This window comes from Ananas comosus, unplaced genomic scaffold (genome assembly GCF_001540865.1).
Source record: "Ananas comosus cultivar F153 unplaced genomic scaffold, ASM154086v1, whole genome shotgun sequence".
Classification (NCBI taxonomy): domain Eukaryota; kingdom Viridiplantae; phylum Streptophyta; class Magnoliopsida; order Poales; family Bromeliaceae; genus Ananas; species Ananas comosus.
The window spans coordinates 8070-21634 of NW_017893365.1; the positions used below are offsets into that span (position 1 = coordinate 8070).

General features: G+C 36.8%; 2 long non-coding RNA genes across 2 annotated transcripts; both read left to right on the top strand.

Annotated features, from left to right (window-relative positions):
* Window positions 1-4039: 4039 nt before the first annotated feature.
* LOC109705788 lies at window positions 4040-5230 on the top strand. The gene is made up of 3 exons (XR_002214895.1): window positions 4040-4896; window positions 4973-5070; window positions 5148-5230. It is a non-coding gene; the product is annotated as an uncharacterized LOC109705788 (long non-coding RNA).
* Window positions 5231-5242: 12 nt separating this feature from the next.
* On the top strand, window positions 5243-7052 carry LOC109705787. The gene is made up of 5 exons (XR_002214894.1): window positions 5243-5416; window positions 5491-5600; window positions 5682-5792; window positions 5883-5943; window positions 6762-7052. It is a non-coding gene; the product is annotated as an uncharacterized LOC109705787 (long non-coding RNA).
* The last annotated feature ends 6513 nt before the right edge of the window (window positions 7053-13565 follow it).

A 13565-nucleotide genomic window follows, 5' to 3' on the forward strand; every position in this document is an offset into this window, starting at 1 on the left:
ACGAGAGACGCTGCGTATTGAGACAGGTTTAGGCGGTAGGCCTACGTAGGATTGGTGGCCTTTGGTCCACCTGTGGAGACCGAAGAGAGCAATTTGGCGGATAGCCTTATCGAGAAATTTGACTCGAATTCACGAACGGAGTGTTCGCGTGAGCTCGTTGCGAAAATAGTTTGATGTTGATCGTGGCATGTGGTATTAGATGATGAAGTACTCCTTGTGAGACATTGAACTAGTGGAAAGCCACGTGATGTTGGAGACTATGCTCGTAAGTGAACTAAGGCTTGAGAGGAGCCGAAGTGGGCCATCTCACGTTAAAGTTAAGGGTCAGTGCGAAATTAGAGCACTCACAACGGAGCGATGCACCGGTGATATTGCTTCTAAGCAATGTTGGTGATCGAATTGGGAGGTATTCCCTGAAGGGAAGGTAAGTGCAAAGAAGAGTTCTTTGTGTATCGAATGGTGAGTGGTGTTGGAGCACGTAGAGTCGTCGAGTATTGACTTGCGCTGCCACTATGACTTGCACAACCCGTGATGCACTTTTGTATCACACTTTGCAAATGAGTTTCGAATTAAACCCACGTCCTTTAGTGTGAAGCCGCTTTGGAGTGGGAGAATGAGTTGGTACCCTTAATTGCTCGCGGAGCTGAATTGAGGCGTGGTTTGAATTTCGCGAACGAAATTCTTTTTAAGGGGCGGAGAATGTAACATACCAGATTTTGGTATAAAAAGAAAAATAAATGAAAATAGTGTGAGAAACTATTTTTATTGAATTTAGAAAAGTAAAACATAGTCAGAAGTGACTTGTGCTGAAATCGGAATGAAAACAGAAGATTTAGAATTTTCTATTGGAAACAGGACAGATAAATTAGCAGAAAATACACAGTGTCAGAAAATTATGAAAATTGGAGGATAAGTCAGAATTATTTTTATGAGGCTAGATTTAAAGTTTCATATCATTCTGACACCCGGAAGGTGAAAAATAAAATCCGACAGCTATCTAATAAAGATTACAGTTCAGTACAGTTTTCGGTGATCAAACGGGGTCGAAACTGAAATATTAAAATTTCTTTGGACTCGTTAAGTAAAACCGAACATGACTGTCAAATTTGGGCTCAAACGGATATTCAGGGAGTTCCGGCGAAAGATATTAGATTTTAAACTGCCTGGAGTGAATAGTATTTTGGGTGTTAATGTATAAAGAAGCCTTTTGCTTCTTCTCCCTCAACCGACCAACACACACCCGCACACCACACACACGCATACATGGTGGGGAGAGACAAAGCTTCCTTTCTCTCTCTAGATTTCTCTCTCATCTCTCTAAATCTCTCTCTAAGAATTTGAGGGTTGGTGGAGAAGATGATTGCGAACACGTTGGAGGCGTCGATTCGAGCTCTCGTGCGCCCGTTGAAGCGGCGTGCTTTCGTCGCGGCGTTCACATAGTGGTAAGCTTTTAGGATTTGGCTTAATCCTTAGCTTTAAGTGTTCTAATAGCCTCTAATGAGCATTGTTAGCATGTTGCTCCATTTAATTTGGATTATTTGGAGGTTAATTGCATATTAGGGCTCCGAATGGGATTTTGTAAAATAGTAGGGTTTGATCTCATTTGACCCTCCGTAAACCAAATTGCTAGGTAAACGAACACGTTGGCGAAGTTTGTTCGTCGATTCGTCGAGCCTACGCGAAGTTATTAAAGAAACGGACGTTTAGGCTTCGTTTCCGCCTGGAGGGCCGAGGCGACATCGTAAAGTCATGAAAATAGATTTGGAGCACCGTGGCACATAACCAAAGACCTATAATTTTCGGTGCCGTGATTCGACGCACGGTTGGTGAGTATTAGCGAAATCGGGCCGAACCGGACACGAGTGCCGCGGGAGGCCGATTGTAAGTGTCGACAGGCAATCGAAAAGCGATTTGAGGTGAGTTGTGTTTATCGAAGCGACTAGGTCGCTTGTATGTCTAAGATGAGTGTTTATCATTGATGCATATTATGGTAGCTAGTGGTAGAATGTATAAATGCATAAAATGAATGCTATGTTAGGCTACCAAATAATGCGTATGGTCATAATGTGAGAATGCTAAGTAATGCATAGTAATATAGTGTAAATAATGCTAAGTGGAAAGCATAAAGTAAATGACATATGTTATTCATGTTGCATGTATAGAAATGCTAAGTGGATGCATGTAGTAAATGCTAAAGGAAATGCATGCTAATGATATAATATAGAAATGCTAGAATGCATGATGATATAATATAAATAATGCTAGTTAAAAGTATGAGGTAAATGACATTTGTATGTTAACATAAAGTAGGAACATGCTAGTTGTAATGCATAATGATAAGTTGTAAAGAATGCTAGTTTGAATAAGCATGTTATATAAATGCTAGATGATGCAAGCTAACATATAGAGGTTTATGTTAATGAAAATGTGTATATGAACAATCTATATACATTAGATTGAGTGGTATTAAACCTAGTGTCTTGAACATTGGTTGAATATGAAAGATATGAATCTAGTGTTAGTAAACCTAGGTCGGACATGAAGGACATATGAACCTACTGTGAATATACATAGGTTGGACATCAAGTGGCATTGAACCTAGTGTTAAAGAACATAGGTTGGAATCATGTGTGGCATTTAATCTAGCGTTAAAGAACATAGGTTGAACATGAACCTAGTGTTAAAGAAAATAGTTAAACAAGATTTAACCCAAAGTGGCATTGTGACTTGGTATTAGCGTTATATGCATGATTAGGTAAAACCTATCATCGGCATTGAGGCATAGAGATATGGAACAAGTTGGCTATACCTCCTCAAATTGAGGATGGGATCGTATTCACATGTATCGGTTTCAGCTTGTGTGAGGTCGCTCCTCTACAGGCGGTGTACTCCGGAGTATAGACACCACGGGTGAGAGTGCCCGGCGAAGATCCCTCGGGTCACAGTGCCTTGTGCCTTCCCCGGTAGACGGGATGAATGCCTCAGGGGCATTTTCTAATGCTAATCCCGGTAGATGGGACATGTGAGATGTGAGCTTGGGGCGAACTTGATGAACCCCGAAAATATTAGGTAAAGGCCAAAGTGAGTGTGTGAAAGTATGCATTATGAGCTATAGATTTGGTATTCCAGTTTAGTGGATTTATGGCTGAGGTGCATGTGGGACGTCCTTCACCTCGAGCCTGGATGCATGCGGTATTCTGCAGATGATTGAAATGTGTTCCTGGTTGGAACTTCGTACATTGTATTGATTGCGATGCCTTGGACGTACAGGGGAGACTCTGTCCGCGGGGCAGGGAAAACCCTGTTCGTTCGGCGGTCTGTCGGTGGCGCCACGACCCTGCCAAATAGGCAGGTGGTCGCGGGTTGTGACAGTTTGGTCAAGAGAAAGACTCGCACAAGTGTATCTTGATGAAATTGTGCGATTACATGGAGTACCTACTTCTATTGTATCAGACCGAGATTCCCGATTTGTATCACATTTCTGGAAGAGTTTGCAGGAGGCTTTAGGTACTCGATTGGACTTTAGTACTGCTTTCCACCCTTAAAGTGATAGGCCGACCGAGCGTACTATCCAGACTCTCGAGGATATATTACGAGCTTGTGTGATGGACTTTCATAGCAGTTGGCCAGAGTTTCTACCGATGACAGAATTTGCTTATAACAATAGTTATCAAGCAAGCATAAAAATGACACCGTTTGAAGCCCTTTATGGAAGAAAATACTGATCACCACTCCATTGGAGTGAAGTAGACGAAAGATTAACTTTGGGACCAGATGTTTTGTAAGAAGCTGAATCTAAAGTTCGACTTGCACGAGATCGACTTGTGACAGCACAAAGTCGACAAAAAAGCTATGCAGATAAACGTCGACGAGAATTGGAATTTCAAATTGGAGATCACGTATTTTTAAAAGTATCACCAACAAAAGGAGTAAAAAGATTTGGTATTCGAGGAAAATTAAGTCCTCGATTCATTGGACCTTATGAAGTATTGGGGCGGATCGGCCCGGTAGCGTATCGGCTTGCATTGCCACCAAATCTATCGGGAATACATAATGTATTTCATGTATCTACGCTTCGAAAATATATTTTTGATCCCACTCATATTTTGGAAAGTATTCCAATAGAGATACAAGAAGATTTGAGCTTCGAAGAGCAACCACTGGAAATTTTAGCTCGAGAAATGAAACAACTTCGAAATCGTGAAATACCCTATGTAAAGGTGCTCTGGAGCAACCATGATGAACGCGAAGCAACTTGGGAGTTAGAGAGTGCAATGCAAGAGCATTATCCCCACCTTTTCTAGTGAAGACTTGAGGTAATCATTTCCGTTTCGCGGACAAAAATCCTTTTTAAGAGGGGTGACTGTAGTATACTGAACTTAAGCAAATTGCAGAGTTCCAGTGTATGGATGACAATTGGAACCATCCTACACGTTCTACAGAGTTTGGAGTTGGTGACCAAGTTTGGGAGTGATCGGAGGGTGAGAAGCAAGAAAGTCCATTGCTGTGGCATTTCTTTCGAATTTCTGCATTGTGTACCGGTAAAACATCAATGTTGTACCGGTACAGCAAGCAGCAGCAGCAGCAGGTGCGTGGCAGCAGGAACCTTTTGGTCTTTTGGCTTCTTGATCTTATCTCTAAGATGCAGCTCGACCTTTGCAGTTGTTCAGAGGTTGCTGGAGCTCAGAGGGAAGGGTTTGTGCCTATTCCACATTCTCTCTCTAAGAGTTTTTCTCTCTCTACACTAGAATCAAGGGTTTTGATCTACTTTCTTCTCCTTCTTCGATACCAATTGTTTTGGGAGGCTAGGGGATTGTTGTAAAAGGGTGAAGAAGGTACTTTGGGAAGGTTTTCGCAGCTCCATCACAATAGGTAGCTAAGTAGAGACCTGCTAAGGTAACTAACCAACTATTTGTTAGTTTGAGGCTTTGGTAGTAGAGTTGGAATCTGATTTCGGATTTCTTGTGCCCAGCTGGTTTGAGGAGAGTTCTAGTAGCTCTAGAAGCTGGATTTGATGTGGTTTTTGTAACCTGATTCCAGAGGGAGAATAAGATTGAAGTTTGGAAAGAGGTAAGTAGTGAATTGATTACTTATTTAAGGTTACAATAAGCTTGGTAATGAAGTGTTTTAGGTGCTCGTTCCTACAGCTTGGAGGCTTCTGTTGTGCTGAATTACTTGATATTGTGAACTAGGTTGAGGAGATTTCGACCAACAAGAAGCAGAGTTACATGTAAGAGATCTATATAGATGAGATTTGAGCCTCGATTTTGTGATTACCCAAGTACACTAATGCAGTTTTTGATAGTCGAGTTCACAGCAGGTATTTCCCATTCTTTGAGCTGAGTTGATGAAGTGTGAAGCTGAATTTGAGTACTTCTATCTTCAGCAAAGTCGAATTTTCCTGTGGGGGAATTAAGTAAGTAAGATTTCAGCTTATATTAAATAGTTTTATAAGAGTAATAGGACTGTTCTGAGACTAATTCGCAACAGGCTTGCGACAGGGTATTGGATAGTCTCAACTGAATTCTAGGAGCTTGGAAAGGCTAATTTAGTGTCTTTACCTAAACCGAAGCAGGGGTTAAGCTGCAGCCTGGCACAAGGTAAGAAGTTCGCTGAAATTTGATATGCGCTACTAGTTTCAATGTAGTTTGTTGAAGTGATTCACAGCTGTAGTGTAGCAGGTTTGGTGCTCATTTTGAGATGATTATTGAGACCCTTGAAGCTGAATTTGGGCTGATTTGAGGAGGACCCAACTTCAGTTAAAGCAGAGGTTTAGTTTAGACTAAACCTAGGTGAGAAGCTAGTCCAAACTTTGTGATTAGGTGATGTGTTGCTATAAGTATTTGAATCCAGCTTATTGCTGATCTTGGTTCATTAACTAGGGAATTTGGATACTTCGGATTGCCTACAATTGTGAGAACAACAAGAATTGTCATCGAGTAGGTGGGTTTGACCTAACCAGAGCAAGTGAATTTTCTCTATATTCTATATGATATTATAGAACTATTAATTAGATGCCATTCGAGGGATATGCATGGTTCGTCTGAAAACATCATTAATTAGTGACTTGATTATGCTTTTGCAAAGTGGGAAACAAGACATTCAAATTATTGTGTAACAGTACATGTAAATTACATACTTGTTAGGTAGTCATTCATCTAGTGGAAACTAGCCTTTTTATTATACTTAGATTCCGACCTATTGGTCGAGAACAGGAACTTACATATTTGATATATGACAATTGAGAACTGTTAGACTATGAATCGTGCTTGCTTGCCATTGTGCTCATTCGCACACGGTTGTGAGGGTCGCTCCCCACAAGCCGGCACTCCGGAGTTGGCCTACGCGACAGATTGCTCGCCTGTGCGGGATTGGGTGCCGAAGTGGATTGCCGTAGGGAGTGTATACTACCACGGGGCCATTAGGCGCGGCGCAAGCTGGACTACCTTGAGTAGGTCCCTATAAATTAAACCAAAGTATTAAATGGTAACAATAGTCGAGTATCACGGAGTAGTGTACAGTTATTTGATATGTTTATGTTCATTGAGATTACTTTATTTGTTTCTACTTAATGGATATATTTGACAGCATGGTACATATTCATAGTTATTTATCATTGATAAACCATCATGTTATAACTGTTTTACATTTTTTAATAGTACATCATGAGCCTAGTGGTGTAATTCGCCGAGGCTGGCGGCTTACCCACTGGGAACTATTGCTTAATAGTTCTCACGCCCTTTTTATTGTTGTTTTTGCAGAGCCCTCTGCTATAGGAGAGGCTAGGTATCGTGGCAAGGGAGTCGCGTCTAGCTAGATATAGCTTGGAGCTTGACTAGATGATCACCTTGCTACTCGGGCTACAGCCGAGGGTGATGTACCCGTGTATATAGAGAGACTACCATTGTATATATATTTTGAGTGACCCTGTGATGTCTGTGTGGTTTGAACCGGAAACTACAGTTTTGATGTTTCTCTATGATGTTGAGATTTTGGGTTGTAGATTTACTGTTCTTCTGATAGTGATATTATTGACTTATACTTTGCTCTGATATCAGGTTAGGATTCTTCTATGTTTCCTTCTTCCGACATATTTTCTTTGTAGACGCCTTATATACTGTAGGTGTATGGCGGGTCTGTGCACGTACCCGGTATGCTTCCGCTGATACCCGGGCGTGACATCTATAGTCATAAGAGTAAAGTAGCCTTAGCCTATATATATATATATATATATATATATATATATATATATAATTAGATTACTATACTATTAATAGTACCAACCGCTTGTTATTAGGTTTTCGACCCTTAGATGAAGAGATGTGTGGTCAGGATGATAGTAGCCCCCCTAGGGTTGAGGAGGTGAGTAGTTGAATAGTATGATCTAACGGATTGAAAATGGCCAAAGGGGTAGATCTAACGGCAGAAAGCTCCATAGCACCAAACGCTTGGTACTATTGATAGTATAGTAGCTTGACTCTATATATATATGTAGATCTAACGGCAAAAAACTCGATACCACAAAACGATTGGTACTATAGATAGTATAATAGCCGAACTATATACATATAGAGAGAGAGTCTGACTACTATATTATTGATAGTATCAAATGCTTAGTGCTGTCGAATTTTGTGCCGTTAGATCTACCCATTTGACCATTTCACCCGATAGCTAGATCCTACTATTTAACTAACCACCCACTCAACTCTAAGGAATCACTATTATCCAAACCGCATATCCTTTCATCCAAGGGACGAAAACATAATAGCAAGTGATTAGTAATATTAATAGTATAATAGACTAATTCTATATATATGTACATATATATATTTCGAACTTTTCGCGCGAGCCTAATTCAAGTGAGCCCGGTAATACTCCAGCTTGGCTTGAAATTAATTTCGAGCCTAAATTTAGGCTCAAGTTTGACTTGAAATTAATTCGAGTCGAGCTCGAGCAAGCCGAATATCGAGCCGAACGTGAGTCGAACACGAGCCCGCTCGCTCATTTGCCAGCCCTAGTCGTGGTGCTTTTTAATCTTATTTATGTAGCTAGCCTTACACACACACACAACACACACACACACACTCTCTCTCTCTCTCTCTCTCTAATCTTTTACTGCTCTCTTGTCCTTGTTTTTTAATCTTATTTATGTAGCTAGTCTTAGGGTTGTGCCAGACACACATGCACTCTCTCTAGTCTGAGCTGCTCTCGCGCTGTACATGGGCAATTGAACTTTTAATCAACTTTTATTTTGATCCCTAAACTATTTAAGTCTGCTATTTGATATCTCGAACTTTTCGAATTATTTTTCATCGTATCCCAAAGAAAAAACTATTTTCTGAACCCAATTTTTTTATCTCATTTGTGGAGTACAAATCCATCTTTCTTTACTCATATCATACTTAGAAACAAGTAGAGCTTGTCTGAACTACAGATTATGTTGAGTCTTCAATTTGACCTTTCGAAATTTGAACTTTACTATCTAGTCTTTCAATTTATTTGATTTGAGTCACTCAATAGTATCTTGATTTTAAAATTTGAATGTCTCGTTTATCTTTAAAGATTTAATTGGTATATTTTATTTAATTTATGCAACTATAAATTTATTAAAGTAAAAAGTACTATTCACTGACTCAAATCAAAAAAATTAATTGTTTGGATGGTAAAATCAATTTTTTTTAAAAAAATTAAGATTGAATAGTAAATTCAAAATAATTCACAGGTTAAATAAGTTCTATATATTTTTACCAACTTTAAACTCCAATTTTTGAGTCTGATCAATATATATATATATAGAGAGAGAGAGAGAGAGAGAGAGAGAGAGTCCGACTGCTATGCTATCGATAGCACCAAGCACTTGGTGCTATCAAGTTTTCTGCCATTAGATTAACTTCATTGATTATTTTTACCTGTTAGATTATACTATTCAACCAAACCCACTCAACCCTAGGGGGCCCACATCATCCTAACCGCACATTTCTCAATCCAAGGGCTAAAAAACTAATAGTACCAATAGCTTGGTGCTATTGATAGTATTCCAACCTAGTTCTATATATATATATATATAGAGAGAGAGAGAGAGAGAGAGTCCGGCTATGGTGTTTGTAAAAGTACCAAGCACTTGGTGCTTGTAAATTTTTTACCGTTAGATCTCTGTCTTTGATCATTTTTATCCGTTAGATTATACTATTCAACCAACTACCTACTCAACTCTAGGGGGCCCGCATCATCCGAACCGCACATCCTTTAATCTAAGGGCCGAAAACTTAGAAGCACCAATGACTTGGTATTTTTAAAAGTATAGGAGCCCAATTATATATATATATATATATATATATATATATATATATATGAGTCCGGCTACTATACTATTGATAGTACCAAGCCTTTGATACTATTGAGTTTTCTACCGTTAGATCTACCCTTTGATCATTTCCACCCGTTAGATTATACTATTAATTCAACCACCCACTCAACCCTAAAAAGGACCACTATCATCCTAACCGCACATCTTTTCATCCAACGGCCAAAACCAATAGTACCAAGGGCTTGATACTATTGATAGTATAGTAGCATAATTATATATATATATAATATATATATATATATATATATATATATATATATATATAGGGTGGCGGCTACTATACTATTATGAGTACGATCGCCCTCATACTCATAAGTTGTTTTTGATGATAGAGAGCTTCTGAATTGACGATTCACACCGTTAAACGTTATTTACAGCATTTAAAACTTCTAAAAATCAAATTTTATAATTTTTCGACATCATTTACCTAGGATCAAGATGTCACAAATTTGACAATCTTTAACGGCCGGTATGGGATACTTGCTAGTTTAACGGTGTAAAAGAATCGAATTTATTGAATTTTTGATAGAAAATTCTATTCACTACATAGATAAAGATCAATAACTTCGATCTTGAATTGAAGGATCTGATCATACTTTTTTAGAACGTCGTTCGATTTTGACGTTCATTTTATGCCCACTGATGGACTTTATTATGATTCGAAAATTTACAGAATTTATTTTCTAGAAATTTCAAATACTCTAGATCATATTTAACGAGTGGATCGTCGATTCGGAAACTCTATCATTGAAAACAACTTATGAGTACGAGGGCTCCAATACTCATATAGTATAGTAGCCATGGCCTATATATATATATATATAGGCCATGGGCTTGATACTATAGATACTACTGATAGTATACTACACTTTGATCACCTGTAATAATTTTAAAAATTTATGAAATTTAGTTTATAAATATTTCAAATACTCTAGATTAACTTCAACGGCTCTGATCATCGATTCGGAATCTCTATCATCAAGAACAATTTGATAGGACAAGTGCTACTATCCTATTAATAGGATAATAGCCCTAGCTTATATATATATATATATATATATATATATATATATAAAAAGAAGAGAGAGAGAGAAGAGAGAGAGAGAGAGAGAGAGAGAGAGAGAGAGTTGGACTGGGCTACTATTAGTAGCAAAATCCCATTATGGCTACTAGTTTTTTTAGCCTTTGTATTAACTCTTTTCATTATTTCTAACCATTGGATTAAATACTATAACCCAGTGGGACCACTCAACCCTGGGGGGACCACTCAACTCTAACCGACTAATATCACCCTGACCCTACAATTTTTCATCCAAGGGTTAAAAACTTGAGTCCTTGGATCAAACACCCTGACCCTAATTCATATATATATATATATATATATATTATATATATATATATATATATATATATATATATATAATATATATATATATATATATTAAGCTAGAATACCTTTAGAAGCACCAATCCCTTGTGCTTCTATGTTTTTAACCCCTAGATCTATTTTAATTACTAATACCCCTTGGATCTAACACTATTCCACCTACCACCACTACCACCATCATCCTAACCCACATCTCTCCATTCAATGGTTAAAAACTCAAATGAACACCTGTTTGTGCTTTTGAGAGTATTCTAGCTCAACTCTATATATATATATATATATATATATATATATATATAGGCTCTAAAAAGTGGTGATAGGAATTTTATAATCATGATCGAGAGTATAGATCTTGTTCTAAATAGTTTAAAAAAATTTTAACCAAAATTCAATAATTTAGATAGCTTTACACCGTTAAACGTGAAAAACCTCATATCTACCATTAAAATTCAAAATTTTGAAATCCTTTGATCATTAGGTCAATGAAATCGAAAAGATTTGAAATTTGTTTCTAAAATTCAAGTGGTATAGATCTATTCAACGGTGCCGATCGTCGATTCGAAGGCTCCATCATCGAAAACAAATGGGTGCAACGGAGCCTATTGCTACTGATAGCATTCCAGCTCAACTATATATATATATATATATATATATATATATTATATATATATATATATATATATATATATATAGAGCTAGTCTCCTATACTATCTATAGTACCGGGGCTCTGGTACTATAGTCTCGTTTTTTATCTTAGGGTGTTTAAATCAACGATCCACACCGTTAAAACTGATCTAGGATATTTAAAGTTTTTAAAATTAAAATTTTATATTTTTTTGACATAGTTTACTTTATGATCAAACCATTTCAAAAATACTACAGCGAGTTTGGAGTTTAACGGTGTAGAAGAATCTAAATTTTTTAAAATTTTGACAAAAAATACTTTAAACTATCTAAATTAAGGTTAACATTCTTAATCTTGAATTTAAAAGTTCTATACTCAAATTTTAAATATTATTCAGTTTCCACCGTCCATTTTGATATAATTTATTTACTAAGTAAATGATGTCGAAAAAAACTAAAATTTTATTCCTAAAAACTTTATATATCCTAGATCATATTTAACGGTGTAAATCGTTAATTTGAACACCCTAAAATCGAAAATAAGACTATAGTACCGGAGCTCCGGTACTGTAGATAGTATAGTAGCCTAATTCTATATACACACACACACACACACAGAGAGTAAGATGGAAATATGGGATGAGGTCATGAACTGACATACTTGTGGCAGATTGATCCACAGCTGAACCAATTACGGGCACAAATATTCTTCTAACAATAAATTAGGACAAGAACAAAATAAAAAACATTTAAATCTTATCAACTGATCGTCAAATGCCGAATATAAAAGTTCAAAACCCAAGTGAAACTTGGCCAAAATTGTGGGGCGCCTAGTGGTACAATATACCCTAAAACCACTTTGACCGGATGTCAACTATCACCCTCCCAAATTTGAAGCAGCATTACTTCGTTGTCTGCTTCCTAACATTTATGGTGGCAACAACAGTATTTCAACAGCTCTGAATATCTAAGTTCAATTTTCTTTACAGGCAGCTATTGTTTGACAAAAGTCACTCAAGGAGGTCTTTAATGATGGGCAAATTGCAGCTCAAGACGTTTAAATTTTCGCCGTATATACCTGGTCTAAGATTGAACTGTCCCATTGTTCTTGACTAGTTAACAACCCATTTAGTCAGTATCAAACCGTCTGAAATATGTGTAAATAATAATAATCACTGGATTTTGGAAAATGACATGTCTCACGTCACGCGAAGAATATTTGTACCACATGTAGCACATCTTGTGCTGTGTTATTAGTTAGTATTTGACTACGGGAGCCATTAATTGCATTCTTCATAAAAAAAAAAATTCAAACTTGTTTTTCTTCATTTTGTGACGATATTTCACATTCTTCTCTGATTCGTTTAGTTATAACCTAATATACAAAAGTGTCATTTCATGTTGGTCAATGTTTGAACATTCGGCTATTAATACGACACGAACCACCTGTGCAATTATTGCATACGGCTATTAATACGACACGAACCACCTGTGCAGTTATTGCGGTCGGAGAGTGATGTCCTCTTTAGTTTTTACCAGTGAAGGCCCGCATTATGCGACGCAAAATGTATATAAATTTTAAAATATTTTAAATTATATAGTAAATAAAAGACATAAGTATTATATTAATTTCACAGTTTTCATCAACATAACCTAAACTGTAAAGTCAGCAATATAAAATTACCAGAAAAAAGATTGTGGGTTCCACAGGAAAGAAGAAAAAAAAAAAATCTTGCTCCGCGCCGGCTCGTGTCCGCTCCCTCCCGCCCGCCGCAATCTATCGAAATAAGAAGATATTCGATTTAAAATTTAAATTTAAATTTAAAATCAAAATTTAAATTTTAAATTAAATTTTTATTTTTTGTATGTGATCCACAACTATACAAAATAAAAAAAAAGTTAGAAAAGAGAAAAAAAAAAGAGAAAAAAAAGTTAGAAAAGAGAAAAAAAGAGAGAGAGAGAGGAGTGGGTCCCACAGGGAAAAAGCAAAAAAAAAACTCTCCGCGCGAGCTCTCCGCGCCGGCCCGCATTTATATATTTTACATTTTATACAAATAAGTAGTAAATTATATAATAAATTATTATATAATAATATATCTATATTATAAAAATAAAATACTATATATAATAAATAAATATATATTTATAAATAAAATTATATATATATATATATATATATATATATA